The sequence below is a fragment of the Oratosquilla oratoria genome, chromosome 18 (genome assembly GCF_046742065.1).
Source record: "Oratosquilla oratoria isolate Oo_2021 chromosome 18, ASM4674206v1, whole genome shotgun sequence".
In the NCBI taxonomy this organism is placed as follows: domain Eukaryota; kingdom Metazoa; phylum Arthropoda; class Malacostraca; order Stomatopoda; family Squillidae; genus Oratosquilla; species Oratosquilla oratoria.
In genome coordinates this window covers 59,277,722-59,294,226 of record NC_134794.1, presented here as the reverse complement: position 1 = coordinate 59,294,226, position 16,505 = coordinate 59,277,722, and the positions used below count along the sequence as shown (strand labels likewise).

Sequence of the window (16,505 nt, the reverse complement as noted above, 5' to 3'; positions counted from 1 at the left end):
CATCTTCAGGAAAATATCTCTGTACTATATATTCACAATATACATACATATACCAAAGGCTTTTTCCCCCTTACATGGAAGGTAGCCAAAAAACAAAGGCATAAAACCACTACCACCCATTCCATCCCTATCATACTCCACTCCCCACCACCCTCTTCCCTCCCTCTTATCTTGGCACCTCCTGGATGACGGGTCATCCCTGCATCTAACCCACTGCCCTGGGTCAGAAGCAGTGTCATATGACACAGCACATACACAGCAAGGCCACTTCATTAAATCGGCAACCCCCCTCTCTGTCCCCTCATGCAGAAAAGGAGAAGACGGAGAAATCCCTTCAAGCTGTGTCAAATTATTTCTCATACATACTCCCTCACCCCCATCCCCCACCCATTCCACCTCATGTATTACAGCATCATCCATATACAACCATTCTCCATTCACCCCTATCTTCTGTCCTCTCCTGTCCTTCCTCAAGAGACAATCCTCTCTTTCCCAATGCCCCTTTTACCCCATTCATCTCATCCTAGGTCAATCCCTCATGCTCACTCCTTCTACCTCTGCCTTCCAAACCTCTTTTAGTAGTCTTTCTTCACTCATTCTTTCCATGTGTCGAAGCCATCCCAATACTCTTTCACCAACCCTATCTCCCAACTCTTTTTCCACCTGTTCTCCTCACCTCCTCATTTCTCATTCTATCCAGCTTGGTAACCCCTATCATACTTCTCAGGCACCCCATCTCAAGCACAATGAAGAACCATCGAGACTAGACTTGATATTAACTTCTGAACCTGAAATTGTGGATGAAATGGATTATAAGATGCCAATTGGGAAGAGTGACCACATACTAATAAGAGTTCGAGCTTAAAGAACAAAATGATGTGAAAAGAAATGAGAAATACAGAGAAGGAAGTTAATGTCCAACAAAACTGACTTTGTAAAACTTGGAAAAAAAAAGATCAAAATGATAGCTGGGAATAATTTTCAAATGATGAAACAAAGATGGAAGAGAAATGGAACATTTTTAAAGAAAAATATAAGGAGGGAAGAGATAAACAAGTACCTAAGCAAAAACAAAAGGGTTTATATAAAGTGTTGGTATAATAAAAAGTGTAGTGATGCTAAAGATAGAAGAGACAAAGCTTGGAAAAAATTGAAAAAATACAAAAAAGTGAATAAATGACAAACATACATCAAACTGAGAAATGAATATGTAGATATATGCAGAAAGGAAAAAAGAAACTACAAAAAAGATATAATAGACAAATGCAAAGACCAACCTAAACTATTTTACAGATATGTAAATGATAAACTAAAAGACAAACATGAAATAGTGAAACTGCATGAAGGAAACAAAAAATATATAGATGTAAAAATGGCTGAAGCAATGACCAGACACTTTAGGTCTGTATTTACAATTGAAAGCTCACAAATATGGGATGAAGTACACAAAGAAGGATCCCCCAAAATGAAAGAAATAACAGTGACACAGAAAGAAATAAGGGACCAAATAAAGAACTTTGATGTCAGAAAGTCTTATAGGCCCAATGGAATAGAGAACTGGATATTGAAAGAATGTATAGATCAACTTACAGATAAAATACACAAGATAATTGACTTCTCACTCAAAGAAGGAAAAGTACCACAAGATTGGAAAAATGCAAATATTGTACCAATATACAAAGGAGGAGATAAAGAAAATCCAACAAACTATAGACCAGTATCCCTTACAAGCACAATTGCAAAAATATGCAAAAGAGTTATTAAAAATAAATGGATTAAACACTTGGAAGAGAACAACATACTAAACCCCAAGCAAATTGGATTTTGAAGTGGAAGATCAACTTACAAACTGCTTTTACTCAAGATTAATAGAAATAATACAAGAAAGAGATGGTTGGGCAGTTTGTGCCTTCTTGGACTGACAAAAGGCTTTTAACAAAGTACCACACAAAAAGCTACAAAAAAAAATTGAAACAACAGGTGGAATACAAAGAAAATTATTGGAATGGATGAAAGATTTCTTGAATGGAAGAAAAATGAGGGTGGTACTTAGAGAAAAGAACTCAAATTGGGTAGATAATAAGTAGAGTCCCCCAAGGCTCTGTGTTGGCTCCAATAATGTTTGCTATTTATATAAACGACATGGATGAAGGCATGGAATGTTATATGAACTTGTTTGCAGATGATGCAAAACTATTGAAGAGAGTAAGTACAGAGGAAGATTGCATATCTATTCAAGAAGACCTGGACAAAGTCTGGAAATGGAGTAAAAAGAATTAAGTGAATTTCAACATTAAGAAATGTAGTATAATGGAATTTGGAGAAAGCAGAAGTAGAATATCGGGTCAATATAAAATTGGTACTAAGAAAGTTATAAAAAATCAGAAAGGGACATAGGAGTAATCATCTCAAATGACATGACACCAGACAAACAGGTTAACAAAATAGTTGGAGAAATTTATAACTTAATAAGATCAATGAAAGTGTCCTCTGACTACATGGATAAGGAAATAGTAAAGAAGACACTAGTTGCACTGGTAACACCAAAATTGGGATATGCAGCATCTCTATGGACATCTAGTAAAAAAAACAAAAACAAAAAAACATATAGAATCTAGAGAGAATTCAAAGAGCAATGACAAAGATGGCACCAACACTTTGCAAGTTAACATACAAACAAAATTTTGACAAACTAAACTTATCAATTCAAGAACAAAGAAGAGAATGAGGTGATTTGATAACCATGTACAGAATTATGAAAGGGATGGAAATTCTTGATAGGGATGACCTACTAAAATGGGACAGAAGAAATACAAGAGGACATGAGAGGAAACTTAAGAAAGACAGTTACAGAAGAGATCTGAAAAAAAAAACAAGTTTTCCACACAGAGTAATAGATACATTAAACAAACTGAAAGAGGAAACAGTGAGTGCAAAACTATACATGATTCTAAGAAAGAACTGGATGTGGAAAGATACAACTGCAGGTCACTACAAGCATAGCTCTCCTCCCACAAAATGCAACTAGGTAAATAAATACATTCAAATTCCCCCTCTCTTCCTCTCTCATGTTCCATGTTTCTGAACCATACAGTGCTGTCGGAACAATCACTCCCTCATACAATCTCCTCTTAGCATCCATTCCCAAATGTCTATTTCTCATTACACTTTTTAATCCCCCAAGGCATTTACTCGCTTCTCTCATTCTACATTCTACCTCCACCTCCACTCCTCCCTTTCCTGCCACATTTGCACACAAGCATCTAAAACTATCCACTTCCTCCAGTCTCTCTCCCTTAATACTCACTTCCAGTCTGCTGCCACTTTCTCCTCTTATACATCTCATCACCTTATGCTTATCCACATTTATCTTCAACTTCCTTCTTTTGCACATCTTCCCAAACTATGTCACTAACTTCCTCAATCCCTCCTCTGATCCTGCCATTAGTGCAGTGTTGTCCACAAACAACAGCTGGCTTATTTCCCACTTTTCTCCATTTTCTTTAATCATCTCCAATCCCTGGCCCACTACGCTTGCATTTACCTCTTGCACCACCCCATTCATGTATAAATTGAACAGTATAAATGGAACAAAGACAAATTACAAATTATGTACAAAAATGAAAATTTAATAACACTGTACAAACCTTGATAGAAGGTGTACCATGTGTATACTGCTATGGCTCATATACCTTGCTGACCTCATTGCTTCCCTAGCGTGTGGGCTGACTTCACAGTTAGAGGTACTAATGTAGTAGGGGTGAAGTGGAGAAGGTGGGATGGAGAAGATGGAGGGCTTATTTCCATTCTGCAAAATCTATCTATAACAAGGGCTTCTTCCCCCTTATAAGAAGGTAGCCAGTCAATGCACACACCCCTCCACACATTCCATTACTATCCATTTGGCAAAATATTGAATTAGAGAAATTGTAAAGGTCATGTTTAATGCTCCTCCTTACATATGCATTGTTAGGTGCTGGCTAAGACCTTTGCAATAATACGTAAGTAAGCCATATGACATGTACTCTTAGCCAGCACATAACAATACAAATGCCTGGAGGAGCAATAAAACAGCACAAAATACATCATCAAATGGGGAGATCAGCAGAGAGAACTTAGTGGAAAACACTCAAATCATTGCTAGCAACAGGGACTACAAATAATTACAGCTGCTGGAAGCAATGCTCATTCTAGAAAATTCTCTATCTATTAATGTACAAATATGATCTCAACAATTTCTGTATCTAATTCAGTATTTTGGCAAACAGAAGCCCTCAATCTTCTCCCTCTCCCTCCACCCCATCTCCCCATACATCAGTACCACCAACCATGAGGTTAGCTTCCATGCTTGGGATGTAGTGAGGTAAGAAACTTTGGGAATGGAGTACCTCAGGACTCTGTCCTATCCCCCACACTCTAATCTATACATGCACAATAAACTCTCACCCCACACCCAAGAAATACAAATCTCTTCTTAAACAGACAATATAACAATTATATGCACACACCATAATGCAGACAAAGCTGCAGAAATACTACAGTCATACCTTGACACACTGAACACCTGGTTCATTACACTCAAAATAGCTCCAACCAAATCCACAGCCACACTTTTCAGCAACTAGCTAGCAGACACATATACATAACATGCCTTTTTATCACCAAAATACTCTTAACACACACACACACCCAAATTTACGAGCTGTCAACACCTCTCAACTAGAGCTCCGAAGGCTGATGAATAAGACAAAAATTCACAATAGTGCAAGGAAAACAACAGGCCTGGTTTGTATTGAATGGGAGGGGGAGCACTTGTGGTTACCCAAAATGATTTCTCTGCAGTGTTAAATTGATCTAATGAGAGAAAATGCAAGATAATAAAAACAATATTTTTTAGCTGAATGTCGACTCAAACGCAGAGCCCTCTGGAGGCGCTACACCAAAACTAAATGTAAACAGAGGCCTTGAAACACCACGAGGGTTAATCAGATTGTACAACAAAGACCCTTTTTCTGGTTTTGGTAAGTACGAAAGGAGAAATTTGAGTCTAATCTTAAGACATAGAAAGGGAGATGAGTATTAATAGAAACTTGTGGGAGAAAAAATTCATAGAACTAAGGAAAGAGATTGTGAATTTAAAGAAAGGCCTTTTCAAAGCTAACAATGAGATATGTGAACTAAAGAAAATAAATTCCAAACTAAATAATGAGCTAAGGGAATTAAAAAAAATCTAATTGAGGTTAAATGAGAGTAGTAATTAGAGATAAATTCTCAAATTGGGAAGAAATGATAAGTAGTGTCCCACAGGGATCAGTGCTGGCCCCAATCATGTTTGCCATATACATAAATGACATGGATGAAGCAGTAGAGTGTTATATGAATTTCTTTGCAGACGCCGCAAAAATACTAAAGAAAGTAAAAACGGAGGAGGATTGCAACTTATTACAACAAGACTTGGACAAGATCTGGAAATGGACTCAAAAGTGGGAAGTGAAATTCAATATCAAGAAATGTAGTATAATGGAATTTGGAAAAAGTAAAAACAGAATATCGAGAGATAAAATTGGTGAAGAAGAGGTCAAAAAGGTAAACTCGGAAAAAGACCTTGCAGTGATGACCAGCAAAGACATGACACCGGACAAACATATTAATAAAATAGTCAGAGAAACCTACAATTTATAGAGGTCAATAAAAGTGGCATTTGTCTATTTGGATGAGGAAATTATAAAAATATTTGACTACACTAATAAGACCAAAACTCGAGTACGCAGCAACACTATGGACACCCAGTACCAAAAAGAATAAAAAAAAAAAAAAAAAATAGAAAGAATACAAAGAGCAACAACAAAACTGGCACCAACTCTTTCCAAAATGACATATGAACAAAGACTGTCCAAATTAGAATTACCAACTCTGGAACAAAGAAGGGAAAGAGGAGACCTACTATCTATAGATTTATGAAAGGAATGGAAATCTTAGATAAGAATGATTTATTGAAGTGGGACAAGGGAAAAACAAGAGGACACAAAAAGAAACTTAAAAAAGATAATTACAGAAGAGATCTGGAAAAAAAAAAAAAAAAAAAAAGCTTCCCACATAGAGTGATAGATACCTGGAACAAATTTGACAAAGAAACAGTGTGTGCAAACACTATTCAAGATTTTAAGAAAAAACTTGATGCTGAAAGATACAAAGATGGGTCACCACGAGCATAGCTCCCTTCCCGTATAATACAACTAGGTAAATACATCTCCCTTCCCAGGTTCACCTTCATTCACATTAACCTTGAAGAAACCTCCTTCCACTCCATTACATGTTTACCTATCTCTTCACTTACTAGCATAGCCACCCCTTTTCTCCCTTGTCCTCTCTTCACTCTTGAGAACCTTCCAACTACACTCCTAAACTCACACTAGCCCATCCCTCTCAACTTAGTTTCACTCAGTGCCAACACATCCATCTTTCTTCTCACTAACATACTGCCTATCTCCTCCCTTTTACTCTCATCTGTACCACATCCACGCATATTAAAAGACCCAAACCTTACAGTACTGGTTGGAAAACTCCTAGACTCTCTTATGCCTTTATTTTTTTAGGAATGTCCCCTGTGAGGCTACAGGGAGAAGGATGCTTAGTCCTAATCCCTGTCCTGTTTTTTGTTTCCTCTTACGATTCAAGTGGGAATACTTGGTGGCAGTATTCTTTCCCCCCACCACAGGGGGGGGGGGGAGAAAAAAAAAAATGGAAAGCATAAGAGGGATTCAAGGTAACCTACTAAACTGGATGGAGGATTTCCTACATGGTAGAAAAATGAGTACAGTATTGCTTAGAAAAAGGTGTTCAGGTTGGGAGGAGGTGATTAGTGGAGTTCCACAGGGATCAGTATTGGCTCCAATAATGTTTGGTATTTATATGAATGACATGAAGATGTGGAATGTTACATGAGTTTCTATGCAGACTATACTAAATTGTTGAGGAAAGTGAAACCGAAACGGATTGTGAATCACTACAGAGAGACCTAAACAAGGTTTGGAAATAGAGTCAGAAGTGGGAAGTAGACTTCAACATTAAGAAATGTAGCAAAATGGAGTTAGGAAAAAATAAAAAAGAATATCAGGACAGTACACAATTGGAACAAAGGAAGTGAAGAAAGTGAGATCTGAAAAAGACCTGGGAGTAATTATCTCTACTTGTTCCATGATAAACAAATAAACAAAATTGTCAGAGATTCCTACAACTTGCTAAGATCAATAAAGGTGGCTTTTACCTATTTAGACAAAGAAATGCTTAAAAAAATATTAGTCACACTAATAAGGCCTAGGCAGTATGTACCAAAAAGAATATAAAGAAAACTGAAAGAATCCAGAGAGCAACCACAAAAATTATTAAGAAAACTGGAAACCATAGGAGGGATACATGGTAAATTACTGAACTGGATGAAGGATTTTTTACATGGAAGGAAAATGAGGATAGTGCTCAAAGAAAAGAGTTCAACTTGGGAAGAGGTGATTAGTGGAGTTCCACAGGGATCAGTATTGGCTCCAATAATGTTTGCTATTTATGTGAATGACATGGATGAAGATGTGGAATGTTACATGAGCTTCTTTGCAGATGAACACTGAAAAGGATAGTGAATCATTACAGAGAGATCTGAACAAGGTTTGGAAATAGAGTCATAAGTGAGAATTGGACTTCAACATCAAGAAATGTAGTATAATGGAATTTGGAGAAAAAAAAAAATAATATCAGGACAATATAAAATCAGTACAAAGAAAAAAGCAGGATGTGAAAAAGACCTGGGAGTAATCATCACAAATAACATGTCTCCTGATAAACAGATAAACAAAATTCTCAGAGAATCCTATAACTTGCTTAGATCAATAAAGATGGCTTTTACCTACTTGGGTGAAGAAATGGTGAAGAAAATACTATTCACACTGATAAGGAAGGCCTAGACTGGAGTATGCAGTGACACTATGGTCACTGTGCCGTTACGAGCAGTAACGGGGCTTTTTTTTATAATTCCGTGTACCTCCATGTTTACATATTTTTTGTCGTAAGGCTCGTTTCCCCTCGGAAGGGGTTTCAATTTTGTTTTTTGTAATGCTTTAATTTTAAGTGTATTTCGAACAGAGACCTCATCAGTTCGAAATCCCACCTTTGTAAGTTGTCTGCAAGCTATGTCGCAAGATAACATCGCATTATTTGTACAATGTTCACTTTAAGAATTAGAATTAAGAAGGTGTGTAAGACCGGTTGCCGTTTGTGATGTCACGTCACGCATCTAGGCGCCAGTCTGGTTTGAAACTCGAAAGGTGTACACACCCCTCTTTGTGACCAACTCAGTAAGTCGTAAAACCCTTTATATTTTAGGTTTAGAGTGTACTAGTGGATCCTTGGAAATACTTTTATATCATGTGTAGCTTTTAGCCTTTAGTAACTACAGTCCCATTTCCAGTTTTCATCATTTCACCGTAACTATTGAAATTCCTTTGGGTCCATCCTGCGTGATGGATCAGATCTGCAATAAAGTGGCATCGAACATTCCCGTGAATAAATAACCTTACGTCCCAAGTCTGTCTACGTCACATATGCTAAGATGCTGATTGTCTATTTGATCTGCGCAGTCCCCAGTTCGCTGCGTCTCAGTCACCCAGTATCAAAAAGAATATAAAGAAAATTGAAAGAATCCAGAGAGCAACTACAAAGATGGCCTCATCACTTTCAAAACTGTCAAATGAGGAGAGATTGTCAAAGCTGAAATTATTGACTCTAGAACAAAGAAGAGAAAGAGGGGACTTGCTAATGATCTACAGAATCATGAAAGGTGTGGAATTCCTTGATAGAAAAGACTTACTAAATTGGGAAAAGAGAATTACAAGGGGACATGAAAAGAAACTCAAAAAGGACAGTTATAGAAGAGAACAGGAAGAAAAAAAATCTTTCCACGCAGAGTGGTGGGTGTCTGGGACAAACTGGATGAAACAATAGTGTGGAAAAACTATACATGAATTTAAGAGCAAACTAGACTCTGCAAGATACAAAGACAGGACACCATGAGCGTAGCTCCCCTTCCCGCATGATACAACTAAGTAAATACATAAACACAAAATGTTGGAAGACACAAGGCACACATTAAATGAAATACTGAAAGGAGGAAATTTAGTAATTATGGGTGACTTTAACTCTAAAGAAATACGTTGGGGAAGATGACAGTGAATGGGGGAGAGGACCTTTGGGGAAACATACTAGACAGGACCATTGAATACACAATGGCTCAATGGGTAAAAGAGAATACCAGATATAGAAATAATGAAGAACCATTGAGACTTGATCTAATATTTACATCAGAGCCTGAAATTGTGGATAAAATGGAATACACAACACCAACTGGGAAGTGACCACATACTACTTGAGCTTGAATTAAAAGAAGGAATATATCTGGGAGGAAATGAAATACACAGAAAAGGAAGACTAATGTAAAACAAAACAGATTTTGGGACACTCAGAAAATTCTTTCAAAAAGCGAGTTGAGAAAAATTCTTTAATGAAGAAACACAGGTGGAAGAGAAATGGATGATATTAAAATAAATCTATAATGAAGGAGTGGATAAACACATACCAAAACAAAAACAGTAAAAGGTGTTCATTAAGTGCTGGTATAACAAAAATGTAGTAAGGCAAAAGATAAAAGAGACAAAGCTTGGAAAAGATGGAAAAAAAATGGGAAAGTGGCAAATATATACCAAACTAAGAAATGAGTATGTAAAAATATGCAGGGAAGAAAAAAGAAACCATGAAAAAGACATAATAGACAACTGTAAACATCAACCTAAATTATTCTACAGCTATGTAAATGGTAATTAAAAATAAACAGGAAATAGTGAAACTACATCAATGAAATATAGAATATACAGAATATACAGAAATGGCTGAAATTATGAGCAAACATTTCAAATCTGTATTCACAAAAGAAAACATAAATAACAGGGATGAAGGAAGGGGAGAAAGATCCCCCCTAATGAAAGAAATAATTGTGACACAAAAAGAAATAAGAGACCAAATAATGAACCTTGATGTCAGAAAATCACACAGCTCAGATGGAATTGCAAACTAGATACTAAAAGAATGTATAGATGAACTAAAGGAGAAAATATATAAGATATTACATTGCTCACTCAAAGAAGGTACGGTACTGCAAGACTGGAAAAATGCCAATATCATGCCAATATATAAAGGGGGAGACAAGGAAGACCAAACAAACTATAGACTGGTCTCCCTTACAAGTACAATAACTAAAATTTGTGAAAAATACATCAAAAGTTGATGGACTAAACATCTGGAGGAGAACAATATACAAAATACAAAACAATTTGGATATAGACAGGGAAAGTGATGTGCCAAAAATTTGATCTGTTTCTATTCAAGGTTAATAGATATAATGCAAGAAAGGGACAGATTGGCAGACTGTGTTTTCCTGGACTTACAAAAGGCGTTTGATAAAGTACCACACAAAAAACTAAGAAAACTCAAAACAACAGGTGTACATCGCAGCAACACCGCTCGTCGTCGCTCGTCGTCGCGCGACCAAGAAGGAGAGGATTTACAACGAAAAAGGAAAACCTGGTTTGTACTGTAGGGGTGGGGAGTGAACGTGAGTGCCCGAAATGGTATCTATGCAGTGCTAGTTAATTGTGTTAACTCGAAATTAGCAAAAATGAATGAAAACGACTCGAAAGCCAGTTGCGAATCAGAGCCATCTGGAGGCAATCCACTGAAACGCGATGTAAACAATAAACAAAGCGCCGCGTGTTACGACAATGAATTCTTAGGGTTTGGTAAGTACGAAAGAAAGAACTTAAGTAGATTATTAGAGATAGAGAGAGAGATGAGCAAAAATAGGACTCGGTGGGAAAATGAAATCATGGACTTAAGAAAAGAGGTAATTGGTTTAATTGATTGTTTATCTAAGACTAACCACGAAATTTCTGACCTGAAAAAAGCTAACTTGGATCTTACAAACGAAATTAAAGAAATGAAAAGAGACATAAATGAACTGAAGAATGAAAATGAAAAGAAGAAAACTAATGATAATAATAGCGAAAATCTAAAGCAAGAAGTGAACAACAAATTCCAAGAATTGACACAAAAGATCGAAGAAAACTTAGGTGGGGACAGTATCCAGGAAATTAAAAAGTGGAAAGAAAATATTGAAAATAAAGAAATTGCTTTCAAAGAAATAGTCAAGCAGCAAATGCAAGATAATGCAAAAGACACAATCATTCAAGTGATTAACGAAAAAGCAAATTGGGTCAGGGACACAGTAGATAGGAAGAAATGTATTGTGGTTTATGGGCTTAAAGAAAAACAAGGATTGGCGAGGTACATGAGAGAAAAAGAAGAAAAAGAGACAGCAGTAGAAATCCTTAATGAAATTCAGGGGGGAGATAGTGATTCAGGCACAGACTTAGAAGAGACTTACAGAATTGGTCGCTATACTAAGGATAGGAATCGACCTCTAAAGATAAAACTAAGGTCACAAGTGGTAGTAGAAGACATATTTGAAAAAGTAGGTAACTTGGCAAAGAGTGAAAAATACAATAAGATATGGATAAAAAGAGAAATGAGTACTGAGGAATTAGAAAAAGAAAGGGCGCTAAGAGAAGAAGCAAAGGAAAAAAACTTGAAAAGATCGGAGACAGAATGCAAAGAATTCCAGTGGAGAGTAATAGACTTGAGATTAAGACAATGGCGCTTCAAAACGAACAAAACAAGGGAAGAAGAAACCAGGGAGAAGGAAGAAAATTAAAAGTGGCCTATACCAACATTGACGGACTAATTTCGGGACTGAACGAACTCAATGATTATCTGTTAGAAGCAAAACCAGACATAATGGGAATTGTAGAGACTAAACTAAGAGGTGAAATACCATCCACTGTTATCGGACAAGGTTTATACAACTACTGGATAAAAAACAGGGACAAGAAACAGGGAGGGGGAATCATGTTCTTGGCCAAGAAAGACCTAAAGGTGACAAAAATTGCAGAGGGCAAAGGTAATGCTGAATTGATCATGATAAAAGTCGAAGGCAAGAATATGAAAAGTAGAAAGTTTGTGGTGACTTATGTGCCTCCAAAAACAAGCGCTTGGAAAGAAATTGAACATAAAAAAATGCTAGATGACACAAGAAAATCACTCAATGAGATACTAATGGGTAAGGGTAATCTGGTAGTTATGGGGGACTTCAATTGCAAAGAAATTTGTTGGGACAGCATGACAGTGCAAGGAGGAGATGACTCGTGGGGCAATGTACTGCTAGATATGACCATGGAGTACACAATGACCCAATGGGTCCATGAAAACACAAGGTACAGAAATAATGAAGAGCCATCGAAACTAGATCTAATATTTACAACAGAGCCTGAAATAGTGCATAAAGTCCAGTATGAGACACCAATTGGAAAGAGTGACCATGTACTCATCGAAACTATACTAAAGGAAGAAATAGACATAGAGAGGAACGAAAAGCATAGGAAAGGAAGACTGAGGTACAACAAAACAGACTTTACAAAACTAAAGACATTCTTCCGGAATGCAAACTGGGAAATATTTTACAGGGAAGAAACAGCAGTGGAAGAGAAATGGAATATATTGATGGAAAACTACAATGAAGGGGTAAACAGGCATGTACCAAGACAAAAGCGAGAGAGAGAGTACATTAAATGTTGGTTCAACAAAAGATGCAGTGAGGCAAAAGACAGAAGGGACAAAGCTTGGAAAAAGTGGAGAAAAGACAAAAAACAAAGCAAATGGCAAATTTATGTTAACTATAGAAATGAGTATGTTAATGTGAGAAGAGAGGAGAAAAGGAACCATGAGAAGGATATTATAGACAAATGCAAAGAGCAACCCAAACTATTCTATCGGTATGTGAATGGTAAACTTAAAAACAAACAGGAATTGGTGAAACTATGCCAAGGAAACATAGAATACACAGAAGATTTAGAGATGGCCGAAGTCATGAACAATCACTTTAAATCTGTTTTCACCAGAGAGAAAATACCGAATTGTGACATAGACAAAAACAAGAAATCTCCCCTCATGAATGAGTTTACAGCATCACTAAAGGAAATATCAGAACATTTATCAAGGCTGGATGTCAGAAAATCACATGGCCCGGACGGTATTGCAAATTGGATTCTAAAGGAGTGCAAAGAAGAACTAACAGACAAAATACACATCTTAATAAACAGCTCACTCAAAGAAGGAAAGATACCCGAGGACTGGAAAAACGCTAACATTGTACCAATACACAAAGGAGGAAACAAAGAAGAACCCACCAACTATAGGCCAGTATCACTAACAAGCACCATTGCCAAAATTTGTGAGAAAATAATCAAGAATAGATGGGTAAAACATCTGGAAGACAATGACATATTAAACCCAAGACAATTCGGATTCAGACAAGGAAGATCATGCTCCACAAACTTAATATGCTTTTACTCAAGACTAATAGACATAGTGCAAGAAAGAAATGGATGGGCTGATTGTGCATTCCTAGACTTGCAAAAAGCCTTTGACAAAGTACCACACAGAAAACTACTAAAAAAACTGGAACACATAGGAGGAATACAGGGAAACCTACTAAAATGGATAGAGGACTTTCTGACTGGTAGAAAGATGAGAGTAGTGCTCAGAGAAAAATATTCAGACTGGAAAGAGGTGATCAGTGGAGTACCGCAAGGATCTGTGCTGGCACCAATAATGTTTGCTATCTATATGAATGACATGGATGAGGACGTGAACTGCTACATGAGCTTCTTTGCCGATGACGCCAAACTGCTAAGGAAAATAGAAACTGATGAGGACTGTGAAGCACTGCAAGAAGACCTAAATAGGGTATGGAACTGGAGTCAGAAATGGGAAGTGGACTTTAATACTAAGAAGTGTAGCATAATGGAGTTTGGAAAAAGCAAAAACAGAATATCAGGAAAATATACAATTGGAACCAAAGAAGTAAAGAAAGTAGGATCCGAAAAAGATTTGGGAGTAATTATCACGAACGACTTGTCCTATGATATACAGATTAACAAAATTGTCGGGGAGACTTACAATTTGCTAAGATCAATAAAAGTGGCGTTTACATACTTGGACGAAGACATGATGAAAAAAATATTGGTTACATTGATAAGGCCTAGATTAGAGTATGCAGCGACATTGTGGTCCCCCAGTACCAAAAAGAATATAAAGAAAATAGAAAGAATCCAAAGAGCAGCTACAAAAATGGCACCTGCACTTGCAAACCTATCATACAAAGAGAGATTGGCTAAACTGGAGTTACCGACACTGGAGCAAAGAAGAGAGAGAGGTGACCTATTGACCATCTACAGAATCATGAAAGGCACAGAGGTACTCGATAGTGAGAACTTACTTAACTGGGACAAAAGAAACACAAGAGGACATGGAAAGAAAATAAAAAAACATAGCTATAGAAGAGAACTGAAGAAAAACAGTTTTCCTCATAGAGTTTTGGACACTTGGAACAAACTGGACAATGAAATAGTATGCGCAAAAACCATTCATGAGTTTAAAAACAAACTAGACACTGCAAGATACAAAGGCGGGACAACACGAGCATAGCTCCCCTTCCCGCAAAATACAACTAGGTAAATACAACTAGGTAAATACATGGAAAATTATTCAAATGGATGGAAGATTTCTTGCATGGGAGAAAAATGAGAGTAGTGCTCAGAGATAAAAAATCTACTTGGAAAGAAATGATAAGTGGAGTCCCACAGGGTTCAGTATTGGCTCCGATAAGGTTTGCTACATATGTAAATGTGGATGAAGGTGTTGAATGTTACATGAATTTATTTGCAGACAATGCAAAATTACTAAAAAAAAGTATATAAAAAGATTGTGAATTGCTACAGAGAGACCTGCACATGGTCTGGGAATGGAATCAAAAGTGGGAAGTGAACTTCAACATTAAGAAATGTAGTATAATGGAATTTGGAAAAAGTTAGAAAATATATATATATATATATATATTAGGACAATGTAAAATCGGTGCTAAGGAAGTAAAGAAAGTTAGATCCTAAAAGGACCTAGGAGTAATTATCACCAAAGACATGTCTCCACACAAGCAGTTAAACAAAATAATCAGAGAAACCTACAATTTAGTCAGATCAATAAAGGTGGCTTTTAATTATTTGGATGAGGTAATGGTAAAAAAATATACCAGTCACACTGATATGACCAAGATTGGAGTACACTATGACACTATGGACACCCAGTACAGAAAAGAATATAAGGAAAATAGAAAGAATCCAAAGAGCAATGATAAAGATGGCACTAACACTTTCTAAATTGACATACGAGCATAGATTGCCTAAACTGGAACTACCAACACTGGAACAAAGAAGAGAAAGAGGCAATCTATTGGCCCTTTACAGAATCATGAAAGGCATGGAAGTCCTTGACAGAAAAGACTTATTAAAGTGGGATAGAAGAAAAACAAGGAGACATGAAAAGAAACTAAAAAAGGACAGTTATAGATGAGATCTGGAAAAAAAAAAAGTTTTCCACACAGTGGTGGATGTCTGGAACAAATTGGATGAAACAACAGTGTGCGCAAACACTACACAAGAATTTAAGAATAAACTAGATGTTGCAAGATACAAAGACGGGTCACTACAAGCATAGCTCCCCTTCCTGTATAATACAACTAGGTGAATATATGGATTATATAATCACTGGCTTAGAAATGGGGAGGAGAAATATGGTGGATTTATGTTCCTGATTAAGAAAAACTTAAATGTGACAAAAGTTACATATGTACAGAACAGGGCAGAGATGATCTCAACAAGAGTTGAAGATAGCGACATGAAAAGCAGAGTTTGCAGTGATTTATGTACCTCTAAAAACGAGGTCTTGGAGAAAGATTATTTCACAATGTTAGAGGATATAAGAACTTCATTAAATGAGATGCTGAAGGATGGAATTATAGTAGTATTCATGGGAGATTTCAATTGCAAATAAATATGATGAGAAGAGATGACAGTGAAAGGTGGAGAGGATCAATGGGGAAATGTATTACTCAATATATCTATAGAGCATACAATGACACAATGGGTAAAAGAAAACACTAAATGAAGAACCACAGAGATTAGATTTATTATATATAACAGAACCTAAAATATTAGACAAAATGGAATACAAGACACCAGTTGCAAAGAGTGACCACACACTACTTGAGTTATAACTAAAGGAGGAAATATATATGAAGAGAAATGAGAAACACAGAAAAGAAAGACTGATGTAGAGTAAAATGAACTTTGAGAAATTTAGGAAACTTTTTCTTAATGTGAGCTGGGAAAAATTCTACAAGGAAAAAACACAAGTGGAAGAAAAATAGATGATTCTGATGAAAATATAAAGTAGAAAAATATGTCCCAAAGCAAAAACAGGAAAAGGTATATATTAAATGCTGGTTTAACAGGTGT

The 16,505-nt window shown here is 36.5% G+C and overlaps 1 protein-coding gene across 6 annotated transcripts in view; it reads right to left on the bottom strand.

The window, feature by feature from the left end:
- Positions 1 to 16,505, bottom strand: part of Tomosyn (syntaxin-binding protein tomosyn) — an 870,373-nt gene that overhangs the window by 34,559 nt on the left and 819,309 nt on the right. The gene's annotated exons all lie outside the window — the stretch shown is intronic.